The sequence below is a fragment of the Diabrotica virgifera genome, chromosome 5 (genome assembly GCF_917563875.1).
Source record: "Diabrotica virgifera virgifera chromosome 5, PGI_DIABVI_V3a".
In the NCBI taxonomy this organism is placed as follows: domain Eukaryota; kingdom Metazoa; phylum Arthropoda; class Insecta; order Coleoptera; family Chrysomelidae; genus Diabrotica; species Diabrotica virgifera.
The window spans coordinates 182,175,650-182,193,423 of NC_065447.1; positions in this window are offsets into that span (position 1 = coordinate 182,175,650).

The window sequence follows — 17,774 nt, forward strand, 5'->3', positions numbered from 1 at the left end:
ACTTGATTTCACAAAATTTCGTTTTAGGACTCGGTCTCCAGGATAAAAACGTAACGGTCTTTTCCTTAAATTATAATATTTCTGGGAACGTAAATAAGAAGATTTCAATCTCTTCCGAATATCGGCAAATATAGGGGGTAGGTTTTGGAGATCCTCTAGTCGATGAAGATTCTCAGAAACTTGTGGTAAAGTAGTTGCATTATCGGAAATTAAACCAAAATAATCGCCTGAGAGAGGAACATTTCGACCAAAGTTAAGATACGCGGAAGAACATTTAGTGACCTCGTGAGTGGACGTCCTTATGGCTTGGGCAACAGAATGAATGTATTGATCCCACGACCTATGGTCCTCGAATGTATAAGACCTTAAAGCGGTAACAATACTACGATTTACACGTTCTGAGTGGTTCGCTTGAGGGTGATATGCAGCATTATAGAAAATCTTCTGCACCCTATATTTGCACATAAGAGTCTTGAAAGCGTTCGAGATAAATTGGGGCCCATTGTCACAGGAGACAATTTGAGGAACACCAAATACTAAAAATACTTGTTCTTCCAAATACTTAATAATTGCTGGGACTGTGGCTTTCCGAAGAGGGCAAACCAAAGGAAATTTGGTGAAATAGTCCACTACTACGAGACAATAAGTATTTCCTGTATAGCTACGAGGGTATGGACCAATTAAATCGAGAGAAATCATCTGCCAAGGGAAATTAATATTTCTAAAAGAACCCATAAGACCAGCTTGTGGTAAGTTACTTGGTTTACAAGTAGCACAAACTATGCATTTAGAGATGTACCTTTTAATGGATTTGCGCATGCCAGGCCAATAATATAACTCAGCAATACGGTGGTAAGTTTTATAGAAACCAAAATGGCCAGCAGTAACTTCGTCATGACACATACGCAAAATATTTTCCCTGTTTGGCGTAGGTACAACTATTTTCCATTCGGTCATATTCGATAATACCTCAACAGGACTTAAAATGTGTTTGTACAGCACATTGTTCTCCACCTTAAAATCGGGATATCTTTGTGGGTCTTGAGTAACCTTATCGACCATATTTTGATACCACGCATCAGGAGTTAATGAAGATAGATCTAAAACATTAATATCAAAAACACGGGAAAGAGCATCAGCAACCACTACTCCGGCTGCCTTTCGATGGACAATCTTATACGAATAGGCAGTCAGTTTACATATCCATCGGGAAAGTCTCTGAGAAGGGTTTTTCATGCTGTGAAGCCATACCAAAGAACTATGGTCCGTAATTATCGTGAAATTACGACCCTCTAAATAATAACGAAAAGCTTCTAAACCCTGAATAATAGCTAATAGTTCTTTCTCCGTAGTCGAATAGTTTTTCTGCGCCTTATTCAGTTTCTTACTTGTATAAGCTATTGGGTGTTCAGAGCCATCTTTCACCTGAAATAGCACGCCACCAGAAGCGGTGTTAGAACAATCGGTCATCAGATAAAAATGTTCGTTAAAATTAGGTGAGATCATGACTGGAGCGCTCGTTAGTGCATCTTTAACGCGCCTAAACGCTTCATCGGCCTCAGGAGTCCAAATAATCGTTTGGCCTTTTTTCCTATCCTTCAGAAGATCAGTAAGGGGTGATAGTAAGGTAGAATAAGACGAAACAAACCGACGATAATATCCACACATGCCTAAAATTCTGCGAACTTGGGTGGTAGTTTTTGGGATGGGAAAATCTCTTATAGCGGCGACCTTTTCAGGGTCTGTCCTAAGACCCTGGTTATCAACCATATAGCCTAAAAACTTCAAACTTGGTCGACAAAATTGACATTTATCAAGATTAACCGTTAAATTGGCCTCTTTTAACCGGACAAATAATTTATTCAAAATTTCGATATGAGTAGAAAAATCCGGGGTGACTACCAAGATATCATCAAGATAATAAAACACGTAGGGCTCTAACTGAGGACCTATTACTATATCCATGAGACGACACATAGTTTGGGGAGCAGATACTAACCCAAAAGGCATTGTTACAAATTGAAACAATCCTTTACCATTGACGGCAAAAGCGGTATATTTCCTACTTTCAGTACTAAGAGGTATTTGTAAAAAAGCTTTTGAAAGATCTATAGACGATATGAACTTCGAGTTTTGAAGTTTGCTCAAGATAATATCAATTCGAGGGATCGGGTAAGCATCCCGATTTACTGTGATGCTGTTTAACTTACGTCCATCAAAACAGACCCTAAATGATCCATTCTTTTTTTCCGTGAGCCATAATGGACTACTATAGGAAGAGGTAGACGGTTCGATGATATTAAGTTTAAGCATTTCATCAATCTCTTGGTCTAAATCTTTTTGCCACGCTTGGGGTATCGGATATTGGTATTGCCTAAATGGTGTGGGATTATTCACTTCAATAGAATGGGAAAGCAAGGTAGTACGGCCTAACTTATCCGTAGAGGAGATAGAATTAAACTTGGAGATAGTTTCTTGTAACTGATTTTGTTCCTCATTTGATAAACTAGAAAAATCTTGTACGGCATTCAAGCTCGAAATATTAAATGAAGATATAGACATAGAAAAATCAGAGCAGTTAAGTGTGCTATTAAAAACATTAAGAAAGTCCATTCCAAGGATAACTGAATTTTGCACTGAGGGGATAACATAAAAAGTAACATTTCTGCGTATATTCGCTACAGAGACTTCTGTTACGAATTTTCCCGTGATGGGTTGTACAGTGCCATCAGCAGTCGATACTTGAAGAGAAGAAATCGGGTTAACTTTGACTTTATCGTTGTCTATTAAACGAAGAGATAAAGAACCTAGTAAAGATATGTTTGAACCACTGTCTAGAAGTGCTAAACAAGATTGACCTAATACTTCGATAGGGAGATACGGACGATTATCGTTATGTTTCCTAACTAATAGAGAATTTAAATCTAAGGTTGTTTTATCAATCACTATGGTGTTGCCAGAAAATTGAGATAAAGGTAGACAGGTATCTCCTTCCTTAATTTTTCTGGAAGAAGAAGGTAAAGGTAACGGAATTAACGCAGAGTTAAGTTCTTGCTCGAGACAAGGAGATGGGAGATTTAATGAAGATACTGAGAAAGAAACACTATCATTATCTGATTCGACATTAAAGGGTGTCTGCTTCAGATAACTTAATCTTGAGATAGGTTGTTGTTTGAAGTTGTTGTCTTTTTGGACGAAATACCTTTCCCTTTTCGACTGGTAGAAGGTACGGGAGGGCTTGACGTGTTGAGTCCTGTATTGTTTATGGAAGTTACGGAATTCCCTGATGGAGAGACTGTCAGAGGAGGGCTCAGGGTACAATCCTCTAAACGACCGTTTCCCTGACAATTCCTACACCTGGGTTTAGTGGTATTTTCAAGGCCACACCCAAAACAAAAGGGACGCAATCTGGGGTTTGGGCATGCAGAGAAGGCATGTCCCTGAGTATAACAATTCCAACATACGATCGTGGAGGTAACGGTAGATACATTGTGTTTCGGTACTTTATTTTGCCATGATCGATTTCGTGAAAAGGAATTCTGACTAGAAGACGGGAAAGGACGAGACGAAACTACAGTTGAGGGTTGATTAGACCAAGAAAATGTTTCTTCTAACCGCTTACATTTTTCCGTAAGTTCGTCGATACTACGGATTTCTACAAGAGCTAGTTGAGAGTGATATGAGGGTAACAAAGATTTCATGATGATTCTTACCTTTTCGGATTCCGTGAGAGGAATGTCAAGACGACTACACAACCCAAGGATGTTGTTGATAAACATAGTAACGGGTTCATTCTGGAGTTGTTTCCGCTTTTTAATGTCATCCAAAAGATCATCTTGGTAGGAATATGGTAGGAAATCAGCTTTAAGTTTTTGCACCAGATCTTTCCAGCAAGAAAGGTTAGAGCGATTATTCATAAACCAAGTGAACGCAGGACCGGTAAACAACTCAGCGGAGGCTGCAAATAAGTCATCCTCTGGAATACATCTAGAGATTCGCAAACATTCAACTTTCTCTAAGAAAGCGACAACAGTATCACGATCACCTGTACCAGAAAAAGAAATACCCCATTTATGAACTTGGGCAGATTTAGAAAATGGGAAGGGTGACGCATTGTGTATGGGTGCATTTGGAGTGGAGGTAGCAGCTGGGTTTCCCCGAGCATTGAGGTCACCTTCAATATCCAAGATTTTGACTGCGACGGTTTTCTGGTATAATTCCTGTTCATCGGTATCACACTCTCAGCGACTTACTCGTTCAGATAAATGAGCTACTCTAGACGACAATCTAGCAAAGGTAGGATCCAGTATTGTACCCCTGAATATCCCGATTTTCTGGGTAAGGTCTTTCAGTGTGTCCTCAATCTCCTCCTTATGTTTGTCAAAGGGAATACAGGAGGAAGAAATTTGCCGAAAACTCCTATTTTCCTTCTCCTGTCGCAGAGCTCCACGCAATATTTTGCGTTTAGCCTCGACGGTAGGATATTCAGTAACATCAATACTTCGGATTTTAAGCTCGTAATCTAACTCTTTTACCAGTAAATGATCAACTTTAAAAGTGGACATTTTAAAAAAGAAACTTTCAGTATCAAGACAAAACACCCCAATGAAGGTTAGATAGATAAACTCAATAAAAAAAAATTTTACAACTGGCACAAAGCCCGCAAATTTATTCGCATACAGTAATCTAAAATTGAGATAGAAATCAGAACCTAATAAACATATACCTATAACCCAAAATATATAATTGTGTGGATACAAGTGCCAGTACAGGATATCATAATAATTATAAGATACCAAAAAATATGTAACGTATAAAAATGTAAAAATTCAGTTTATTAAATATTAACGTCACCTTCAATAAACATTTATATATTACCTTTTAACTTATGTTCGTATACCACCCAACAATTCATGCTATATCCTCAATTCTAAAATAATTTCCCTTACACCTGTATACTCTCTCAAAAAAAAAACAAAATGATACACTGCTACTATCAACATTTTCTTTTTTTTTTTCCAAAACAACAACAAACTGTAAGTGATAATTCGCAATAACCAAATTGAATAAGAGAATGTAGTGTAACTAACACTAAATCACCACCTAAATGAAAACAACATCCCCACGTTGGGCTCGCCACTTTGTAACCCTTATAGTAGGGTTATATTTTTTTTTGGTACTAAAATTTGATTGATGAAGAGAAAGGAGTAGTGAGAAACGGCTTAACAAGTTAAAATTAGAATGAAGATAACAAATTAATTATGAGGATGAGGATGAGACGTAAAAGCTCAGGAAGTGGAGATCGGCTTATTTTCGTGCTGTTGTTTAGGGGAGAAAGAGATAGTGATAAAGGAAGAAACCAGAAAAATTAAAAAGTAATGAAATACTTAAAAGAAAAGAACTGACCTATGATCAATAAACCAAAGATGGGCGCCAGAAGTAAATGCCTTTTAGAGCCTTTACTTCGTTGATAGAACAGTGTGGGAGACTAGAAAAGAGAGAGAGAGAGAGAGATATAGAGAGAGATATATAGAGAGAGAGATATAGAGAGAGAGATATATATATATAGCGAGAGAGAGATATAGAGAGAGAGAGAGAGAGAGAGGGGGAAAGAGAGAGAGAGAAAGAGAGATAGAGAAATAAGGAGAAAGATATAAACAATCCAAATAACTTAATCCTGAAATAAAATATTATATGAACACATATAGTTGAGAGATATCAGGTGCAGGTGAAATGATACAAACCCAATAGGTATACCTTATTTTTATTGTGTAAAAAAAATACCTAGATATATGTAAAGTAAGATTTTGGTAACTAATGTATATATATATAATGTAAAATTTCTAGCTAAAAATATAAATAATGTATAATAATGTAAAACATTGGCTTGCAAGATGAATATATAATAGTAAAATTTAATTAATAATATAAATAATGAATATGAGTAATGTTAAAATTTTGGTTGCCAAGATATAAGCAGATAACGTAAAAGTTTCCGACTATTAAATGATTTCTATGAGTTTACGTTTCTTTCAGATACAAACAATAAAGAGACAGAAAAACAATAGTGAGTGCTAGTCAACAGAACCAGATGATATTCTTCATAATACCGTATTAATATACTTGTATATTATCTACCACAATACCTAAGTTATTATGTAATGAACCCTATAGAGACCAATGCTCTAGGTCTATAAGTACTTATGTTCCCTTACATGCATTGAGATTTAGATGAAAAATTGACAAAATATTATTTGTTGTGTAGACACAACCGATAGTAAAAGATATGATAAGGGAAGTTAAAAAATAATCTAATGCTTAACAACAAATGTAGAATAAATATATAATATATTGCGGAACACAATTCGGTCTATAAATGAGAACATTAATTAAGTACACTTATCTTTGTTCCAATCTAGATGAAATTCCTTCAGCTCTAATTCCAAGTGTTGGCTTATGGACGTGCCGGTTTATCAGACGGTAAGCGGCTCTATGAGTATACACATCTTAGGGAAGATTTACGTTCCAGATAATTAATAGGAATGTTATTCTTAGTGCATTTTCCATATAAGTTGTCTTTGTGGGATATTAAAAGCTTGGTTCTATTTTATAATTCTCTAGGTACGGCTAAAAAGAGAGGTTCTCATTAGGTATCTAGAAATTTTTTCCTGGATACAAGGTGAGACAGACCGGTTACAAAAGATAACCGAACATATTCTTCCACATAAATGGGAAGGTCATTTATCCAAAATGAAATTACATTATTACTTAAGTAATATATTTCTAAAAGTAGCTTTGCTAGATTTGACTTTTTAAGGTATAAAATTATTCATTTTGATATATGTGTTTCCTAAATTTCCAAAAGAAATTTTTAAAATAAAATCACTTACCAGACGTTCATTTTAGGTATATTATATCTTTACAGATATATTTAGCTTGCTTTGTAATTGCAATTCCAAAATAGATTTATTGAATATCTCCTATTCTTTTATGTATGACATCTGCCGTTTTTTCTCCAACACATATTTGTCTGTATTTGACCTTCTTAGTCGTTGGTTAGCTAGCACTAATTCTGTTTTCATTTTCCTACCTCGATCGTAAGGTAACTTTTTGTTATTCGATGTTAATTATTACGGTTGTCGGGAGTGGCTACTCGTAAACGTAGCGGAACGCTACAACGAAGCGAGTGATATTCTTGAGTTGGGGTTGATTTCATGTAATCGAATGAACTATCTTTCAGTAAAGTCGTCCCAGGAACGCAACTCATAAATATTGGCAATATCATTTTAAAGTCTTCTACTTTAAAATATATCATATGTATCTGAATTGCCGATATAAATGAGTCAAATTAAATAAATTATTAGAAGAATTTTTTTTTTACTAACCAACAACATTTTTGTTTATATTAATAGTATTTTGTATTTTGACAACGGCACCCGATTTGGGCGTCGAAACGTTAATAAAAATCATTTTTTAATAATATTGTGGCTTATTTCCCATTCTAAATAGTTAAAATTGTAAAAATGCCACAAGAAAATAGCTTCAGAACAACATTAGGACATTCATATTTCACTCTGAAAAACTTTATGATACAGTAAAACAATATTGTAAATTTCGTTAAGATCGGTTTCATAGATTTTGCAAAATATATTTAGCAATCCAGCTTTCGCAAAAAAAAATTATTTTTTCAAAATGTTACAGGACTGAAAATAAAGCAGATAGCATATTGAATTTTTTTTGCATATAGTGTAGTGTACCTTTCATTTTCAATTTTGCAAAATTTAAATCGATTAAGACCACGGCGTCAGGAATTTTTTTAAATAAACATTAAATATTGGTGCTACGCGCAGGACAGCTGATAGTTTGCTCTGATTGGACATTCTAATGACCTTTGATAATGATTGACACATTTTAGTTTTTATTACATTTCGATATAAATAAATAAATTTGTTTATTGCGAAATAAAAACACATACTCTATCCTTTGAAATAACACTTTAATTAGCAAAAATTTTCTTTGTTTATATATTGTAACTAAGAGAATAAAAGTTTATTATTTTTAAACATAATATGCAATTGATTAAACAATATTTCACAAACAATAATGAAATTAGTGTGATTTTGTGGAATTAAAATATTAAAATACAAAAAAATAGAGTAAGAAAATAATATATTAGATAAAGGTTGAAAGAAATTTTGGTGGAAATCAACTTGTGTGAATCGAACACCGCTGTCCTGCACATAGCACCAAAAACTAATGTTTATTTTAAAAATTTTCTGACGCCGTGGTAATTAATCGGTTTTAATTTTGTAAATTGCAAATAAAAGGTACAGTAAACTTCTATCAGCAAAAAAAATTTCAACTTGCTATCTGCTTTATTTTCAGTCCTGTAACATTTTGAAAAAATGAATTTTTTTTGCGAAAGCTGGATTGCAAAATTTATTTTGCAAAATGTATTGAACCGATCTTAATGAAATTTATAGTTTTGTTTTACTGTATCATAAAGTTTTTCTGGGTAAAATGTGAAGGTTCTAAGTGTAGCATAAATGGTTGGAAAATATAAAATGCGAATACTTGTTTTTGTATGATTTTTTCGCAATTATTGCTATTTTGCAATTAGGGTGACTATTTTTTAAATTTTTAACTAATTCTATATTGTAGGAAACTTAACTGCGCAACTTTTATGTTAGTACAACTTTTCTCGGAAATGAATACTTTTAAAGTTATAATCAAAAAACGAGGACAAAAATCGAATTTTTCCTTCATTTTTTGACATTTTGATTATTTAAACAATGTTCCGGACCTTTTTGAGAGGGAGGATATCTCAAATATTATTACCTGATTTATTTTCAGGCAATTTGTGCAAAAAAATTTGAGTCACTTCTCAACGTCCATCTCAAAACAGGCCCTGGACTATAAATCTTCTTACCTGATTAGCGTTCTCTAGGAGTTTGATGGCCTCGACATTCACATGGTTGGAGAGCCTTTTCAGATATTGTTTCAATCAATTTGATGCGCCATCGCCTGGTCCGGATATTAATTTGTTCAACAGACTTTTGTAGCATAATTGCTGCTTCCTCATGGTTCCTGCAAATGTCGCAATTTTGTTTAATTCTAATGATGGGATATCGCTGGTATAACGCAGGTATAGCACTGGTCCAAGGACACTTCCTTGTGGAACCCAAAATTTAACTCGTCTTAGTTCTGAATATTCTTCCTCATTTTTAACTCTACAGTATCTGTCGGATATACGAGTACATGATTCTAGTAGTTGAGAAAATTGTTTTGGTAAGGAGTATCTCATTTTATAATAGAATTAGTCATGCCATACTTTGTCAAAAGCCAGCGCTAAATCGAGAAAAATTTCAGAACAGACTTTTCCTTCCTCTAGAGATTTTTCTTGGTCTCTCTACCCAAGTAGCAAAGCTTAAATGGAAGTTCGCCGGACACACCCTACGGCAGAAGGATGAAAGATGGACTAAGATTATACATTGGAGACTGTGGAACCACAAACGAAAAAGGGGAAGGCCACAGATGCGATGGTCGGATGACCTGAAGAAACACACTGGGTCAAATTGGATGCAAATTGCCCAAGATAGAGAGGCATGGAAGAAGGTTGAGGAGGCCTATATCCAAGGATGGATGTTTAGGGCTGATTAGATAGATAGATAGAGAGATTTTGCTACAATATCTGTTATTCTACACACCTGGTCTATCATTAAATGGCGTTCTCTGAACTCAAACTGATAATTAGGAATTAGATTTTTTTCTTCTATAATCGGTTTTAGTCTCTTTCAAGACTAATTTTTCATATAATTTCGACATGACAGGTAACAGTGAAATAGATCTATATAAAGAAGTATCTTGTGGATGTTTTCCTGGTTTTATTGTCATTATGATTCCTGCCACCTTCCATATCTTTGATACGTACCTCAGTTTAAAGGATGGATTTATAAGATGGCTTTGCATGAAACCCACAATAACAAAAAACTTTCAAATTTTCAAAATGAAATTACTTAAATTGCCGATCGACTCGGTATATACCAGCTCATATTGATAAGAGCTATTTCCCCCTAAAAATTTTAGTTCCATTTAGTTGATTAAGGAATTATTCAGAAGATATTGGAAACGTTTTTTCAGAAAGCTTAGTGATGATTTTGTACGCTTGATTAAAGGTATAGTAAATATTGACGACTTTTAATTTATTTTCCAAAGTTTTATTTTAAAAAGAAAGCAAGATTTTTAATTAGGTTTATTGTACTAAACATAGATATTATATATTTTTGTTTCTATACAGTAAGACTAATAAAGTAATTAAAATTAAGCATAAAGAAATATTTTAAGGGGCGTAGTAAGGGTATTTTTCATGAGAGAGGCGTATTTTAATGCATAATGCATAAAAGCAAAAACATATTAGGGACGTAAGATTGTAGTAATGGCAAAAATAAAAAAAAATAATAAAAAAATTTTTATTTTAAAAATTTAATCCCGTATGGTAAATTATAACAAAAGGTACATCACATTGCCTACATTACAATTTCGGAAGTAATACTTTGTTTCCTTCCTTATTTTCTCTCTGTAAACGAAATTGCAAATACCGAAAATATAACCCAAAAAATATCTACCACCTCACAGATACGAAAATAAAGTAAAGTAGGTACAGTTACTATTAAAAATAACATAATAAATTCGTTATGGGCCAAAAACCGACATACAATGTTTGATTACAGCTGTACTACGATCTACCGTGTGAGACACGGGAAAGTCCCGAATTTTCCGGAACTCCGCCCCGTGTCAGACACGGGAGAATTCATTAAGTCATAAGTGTTTACTCGACCGACTCGGTATATACCAGCCCACATCAATCGGAGTTATTTGCCCCTAAAAATTTTGTTTCCATTTAGTTGATTAAGAAATTATTCCGAAGATGTTAGAAACGTTTTTTTCAGAAAACTTATTGATGTTTTTGAACGTACGTTTAAATATTGACGACTTTAAAGGACATCGCACACATCTTATGGAAAATATCTTTGGATCAATTCTTATCATTGCGCCAACTCTTAATTATGATTAATTACGGCGCAAATTGCAATTAAAGTTTATCGAAATCACATTTTTGGAGTCCATAAAATGTTAGTTTACAATCATTATTGCTCTGAGTGCTATTCATAACAGCTTAAATCCCGCTGGGCCTAAGCGGATTAGTGAAATTAATCCGCTGATTTATGGAGTACCGAAAATCTGGGTATTTTAAAATATTTTTTCTCTCTCTAAATTATGTACCTACCCATTTGATTTCAGATTTATTTATATCAATTTCTGCTCTTATTTTTGAAAATAGAGAGTTGGCGCAATGATAAGATTTGATCGTTAATTTAAAATTAATCTATTGGTATAAATTTTATTGAATTTGAGTGACATTATATTTTCCATAAGATGTGTGCGATGTCCTTTATTTTTCAAAGCTTTATTTTAACCCGGGAGCAGTCGCGCCGTTAGAAAAATCTATCATTTTATCCTTTTCCATGATAACTTGATAAAAAATTTTGCAACATAACTTTCCACTCGTAAGTGCCTCGAAGCAGATTATAGTGATGCGTGGGAATTTTTTTTTAATTTATTTTATTTTTTTGTGTTTATGCCTTTGGTGAGAACCAATTAGCTGTAAAATTGTTAGAAATAGACATTTTTAACATAACAAGTAAATAAAAATATTATAAAATAGAAATTTGTTTTAAATTCGTGTTTAAATTCGTATTTTGAGATTTTATCCCTGCGCGCGACTGCTTACGTGACAGAAGTGAGCGCGACTGTTCCCGGGTTAAAATCAAGGAATATACATACAGTATGGTGCAAATGTTTGGAATGAATTCCGTAATTCATAAGTCGGCGACTTTGAGGAAAAATCCCGAAACAGGTCGATTTTTATTTTTAAATAATGAGTTTTTCGCATATTTTATATATTATACTAGTGACGTCATCCATCTGAGTGGGCTGGCGTAAGCGATTATTTTTTTTTTTAAATCAGAATAGTGGTCGTGTGCTAGATTATTTCAAAGATTATTCAATTCTTTACTCAGGAATATAAACAATAACACAATTATTTTTACAGGGTGTCCAAAATAATTGTTTTTAATTAAATTAATTGACACAAAAAAAGAATCTATGTAATTTCTTTTATTCAAAATATATTTTAATGCTGTCAAAAAACCAAAATAAATGTTTATTTCACAAATTAACATTGCTTTTTGCTTAAATTCAATGCTCAAGCTTCCACTCACAGCTTGAACTCTTGGCAGTTTGAACATTTAGTTTAAGCGAAAAGCAATGTTTATTGTGAAACAAACATTCGTTTCTGTGTTCTGACAGCAGTAAAGTACATACTGAATTAAATGAATTACATAGATTCTAAGATTCTTTTTTGTGTCAATTAATTTAATTAAAAAAAATGACTTTGAACACCCTCTATAAATAATTGTGTTAATGTTTACATTACTGAATAGAGAATAAAATAACCTTACAAATCAGATATTCTCCTTTTCATGACCATCTTTCAGTGCGTCACAAATTATAGAAAAAAAGGTAAGTCCGTGATAATACACATTTATGACATTTATTCTAACATGACATTTTAGTTAAATCTGACAGTTGTCACATTTTATTTTCAATTTGGAATAAAAACAAATCAATTGTGTCTATTGCATTTATAAAATGGTATTTCCTTTGATTTGTATAGTCTTATAAATTGTACAGATTATATTGATAATATTATTATTTTATTTAATAAATAATTCTTTTTTGATTATGGCGCCATCTATCGACAACTAGAATAACTAGAAGAAATGTTATAAATGTCTGTAATCACCGACATGCCTTTTTTCTGTCACATACAATTTAATGCGTTAGAGAGAAATCGAAAAACTGTTACGCACTGAAAAATGGTCATGAAAAGGACTATAGCACATGACCCCTATTCTCATTTAAAATACTCATCAATTACGTCATCACACTTAGATGGATGACGTCACAAGCATAATATATGGATATAAATCAAAATTTAAAAATAAAAATCGACCTGTTTCGGGATTTTTCCTCAAAGTCGACGACTTATGAAATACCGAAATTATTCCAAATATTTGCACCATAATCTATAAGCATGATTTTTAATTAGAAAGCTTCTGAATGTCGAGGGCCTCTAAGGGCTGTAGCACCAAGATGATGATGATGATGATATTTCTACACAGTAAGACCGTGTCTGACACGGAGCGGCTTTCCGGCAAATTCTGGACTTGCCCGTGTCTCACACGTTCAATCGTATTACAGCACTATTTAAACATTTTATGGCGGTTAGTACTTTAGATTAAACGTTTTAAGACCGTTTTTGGTTTATAACGAATTTATTAGGTTATTTTTAACCCTAAATTATTTTACTTTAGTTTATTTTCGTCCCTAATATGTTTTTGCCTTTAAAGTACTAGAAAAATATCGTGAAATTTATGAGATATACAATGAGATAATCACGTATCTAATGGTATGAAAAATTCAACGGTTTTCAAATGGGAACTTGTAGACTTAATAAGTAAAACTTATTACTGCAGTGCCTTAAAAATATTTTAAAGCACTAGCGCCTTAAAGTTGCATTTTTAACGCTCGTATGGAGTGCTAAAAATTGCATTTTTAACACGGTTGTAGAAAAAACGTTTTTAATAAATATATTTCGTTACTGTAATTGGCTTAGGTGTACAAGATTTTTAATCAAATCAAAATTAATTGTTTTTTAAAAATGCGGTTAAGTGCGACATGTAAGGAAAATTTTTCCATCACAAATATTTTGATTAAACGCAGCTAAACAGGCCAAATTCCTGTTTCAAATTGACAAATTTGGAAAGAATTTTCAATTTTGTCTCGGCGTGTGTTGTCCAGTGTGTTAAATTAAAATTCCAACTGTATCCGGGACACGTAAAAACACAGATTTTTTCGAGGGAAAAAGGGTAGACTTTTACTGTTTTGTAGTAAAACCACACGTGTATAGGGATTTTATTTTAGGAAATAGTGTGTAGCTTGGCTACTGTCATTCATGAAGGATATTTGCATTAACATACATTATTATTGTTTGAAAAAAGAAGCCATGGTTTATTTTATTTACGCGTGTAGTCTTAATCCATATTTAAATTGTTGTTTTCCTCCATATTGAAAAAATGTGAAAACATTGAATTTTATCCATGTCCGTCTGCCCCAGAGACTTTGTCAACACAACCCCTCCGTCATTGGCAGTGGCGACGCGTGACTTTTTCTAAAGTGTTACCAAAACCAGATGCAAAAAATAATATTTAAAAAAATGAAGATATGACTAATGTATATATAGCTTCAATAATATCATTTTGTATATAACTTGAAACTCTCGAATAAACAGTTGATGCTTCTAGATGTTGGCAAAATATTTGATTTTTTTTGGCAATTAGTGTTAACAATTCCCTGTAATTGCCTCGAATGTCAGATGCGTCGCCCTCAAAATGACCAAGAAACGCTAATTCCTGTTTGGCCAAAAGACATACGGTATCTATTATAAGTGAGCTAAGGACATACCTATCTCTTTTTTTAACAAACCCATTATGTTTAGCAATAATTGCTTTAAAAGCTTGGTTAAGAGAACTTTCGATTCTTGTTTTGCCAAACTGAATCAAATTGGGTATACATCTTACATGTAGGTAATAAAGAAATTTCATGTCTCTTTTTTAAAACTTTAAAACTATTTAAATCGTGAACTTGTCCACCCATTTTTCTGTAAAAACCAGAAGACATGGCCAACAATACAGTCTATTTTTCTTGCAACCACATAAACAAGGATTTTCCCTGTACCAACTAAATTTAAAATATCGATCTAATTTTTTTGATTCCTTTTTTAAATTGATCCAATAATCTCATTTTTTTTTCAATCAGAATTACTTTTCAAGTATTTTATCGAGTACGCAGCGACACTCATCCATGGTGAACTGTACGCACACTTTTTATAGTATTGTAACCCTATTGTGACCATATATTGTAACCAAATTGAAATCTGGTAACAGCCCTACTGATATACACAGCACGCTTATACCCTTCACTCCTTAAAAATTTTCAGTCACAAGCCGGTCCGCGATTTTACAAAACCTATACAATTTCAGTCATGGGGGCGACTGAATTCAAGTAGGTTTTGTATGCAGAATATTAGTTACATATCCTATGCTATTCCGGTCCAGAAATTAACTGTATCGGTGTATAATTTGTAAGCGAAATTTTTGATTATTATTGAGCAAATGTCTATACTGTTGCAGCCATGTAAATAAAACTAATCAAACATTTACTAAGTGGATTTATTATTAAATCATAAAATTTAGAGATATGTTTTAAAAATTAAAATGAATAATATATATTTGGATAATATTAAAAATTAAAAACAAATGAATAATTACTAATATACGAATATATACAGTATGTCCCTCTAAGTTGGAACCATATGGAATACTTTTTATTATTGATTTTACGAAAAAGAAAAATATATTCTTCATAAAAAGTTCTGCCTAGTCTAAAATCGAAGATGCAATCATCTGATATCGTGTTTTATCAATAGTATACGAGGGATGTCAAAAAATATGAATTTTTCTCAAGAGTAAAGTGAATACTTTTATATATTTCACAAGATTGAAAATTGTTATTACAAAAATTTGTTTGGACTTAAAAATAATTTTCTAATATGCAACTACACTTGAGAGCAAAATAATCGAGTCATTTGCTGAATTGTACACGTTAGAAGTCTCGAATTTCCTAAACCTGTTGTCCGATTCGAGTGAATTTTTGAGTATGTTATAGCCTTATTATTTAAGCAAATCGGTGTAATATTATTATTGTTAGACAGGTAAAGGTCATTTTATACCGGGTGTAACAATCATAGTGTGTTTTTTCCTTAACCTTTAACTACCCGCGCATCAAGTTATAACATAACTACACGCCTGGCGTACTTTATACGCCACAAGGAAATACACTTAAAAACAGCGGATTTTTTTTTTTTTTTTTTGAGAAAATACACTTAGTTGTTTGTACAAACTTTATTCGGCATCAGTGAATACTTGGAGTTCCTTCTTAGTAAGCCAGTTGGGATTTATAAGTGAAATCATGGAATAACTGGATTTCATGATAAATAAAATTACTAATATTTTTTTTTAAATGTGATTTTTTACAGGAGAGAAAGTATTGTTTACAAAGAAAAATATATTTTGTACCATAATGACTAAAAAACAATTGAAATATGTACTTATGTTACTACCTATATTAATATAATTGTGGCGTATATTGTGCACCACCGGAAACAACAAATAATAAACTGTAAATTACGATCTTCCCAGAACGCCGATTATAACGAAACTAAAACCAAATTGTACAGCACATACCAGTGATAGGTTAGAGAGGTAAACAAGGTCAAAAATTAAATTTTTAAATATATTTGCAGTAGAATTCTTATATCTGGCGTACAAAATACGCCAGCGCGTATAGGTAAAGGTTAAACGTACCTAACTTTTTTATTATCCAATATAAGCAAATGACTCAAAAAAGAAAATATTAATAAAGCCTAGGCCTACAATTAAATTTCAATTTAAATATTTTTTATGTGCTAGAATACTCCACAGGGTGCTCCGAACTTTAAGAAAAATCACAGTATGATTGTTGCACCAGGTATAAAATGACCTTTACCTGTATAGCAACAATAATATTACATCGATATTTTTAAATATTAAGGTTATAACATACTAAAAAAAATCATTCAAATCGGACAACAGGTTTAGGAAATTCAACGTGTACAATTATTCAGCAAATGAGTCGATTATTTTGCTCTCAATTGTACATTCTTCTAATTGAAAGAAAAAATATAGAATGCACGCCGAATTTATAAGACTTTCAGATATATTAAAAAAAGATCAATGTCCCTCGAATACCACAGTGCTAAAAAAATTTGTGACAACATTGGAAAAAATGAAAACTCCGTTAAAAATATTATCTGTGTTTTCTCACACAACTCGATTTGCCAGGAACCGAAAAATTCGAGTACAATCTACCGCTATAGCTCGAAGAAAGGATAGCGGACTTAAAGGTCAGAATCGCATACAGTCTGGAAGACCAACCACTCTGGAAAAAAAGAAAAAGAAGAAACCTCACAACATTAGTTTAAGCATAGAAAAAGTGTCTAGTGCAAAAAAAAACACTGACAACTCTGTTCAATAATTTAGTAAGTATCTAATAATAGTAAATACCCATGTTAAAAATTTTTTAATTCTTATACAATATGTCCCATTACGTTTAAACCTTATGGAAAACTTTTTTATTATTACTAATATCAGATGAGTGCATCTTCGGTTTTAGATCATGCAGAACTTGTTATGAAAAATATGTATCTTTTTTTCGTAAAATCAATAATAAAAAAGTTTTCCATATGGTTCCAACTTACAGGGACACACTGTATATATTCGTATATTATTAATTATTCATTTGTTTTTAATTTTTAATATTATCCAAATATATATTTCATTTTAATTTTCACAACATATCTAAATTTTATGATACAATAATAAATCCACTTAGTAAATATTTGATTAGTTTTACTTACATCACTGAAACAGTATAGACATTTGCTCAATAATAATCAAAAATTTCGCTTACAAATCCTACACCGATACAGTTAATTTCTGGACGGAAATAGCATAGGATATGTAATGGTAGGGGAGCCCAAGCGGGGATTTTTG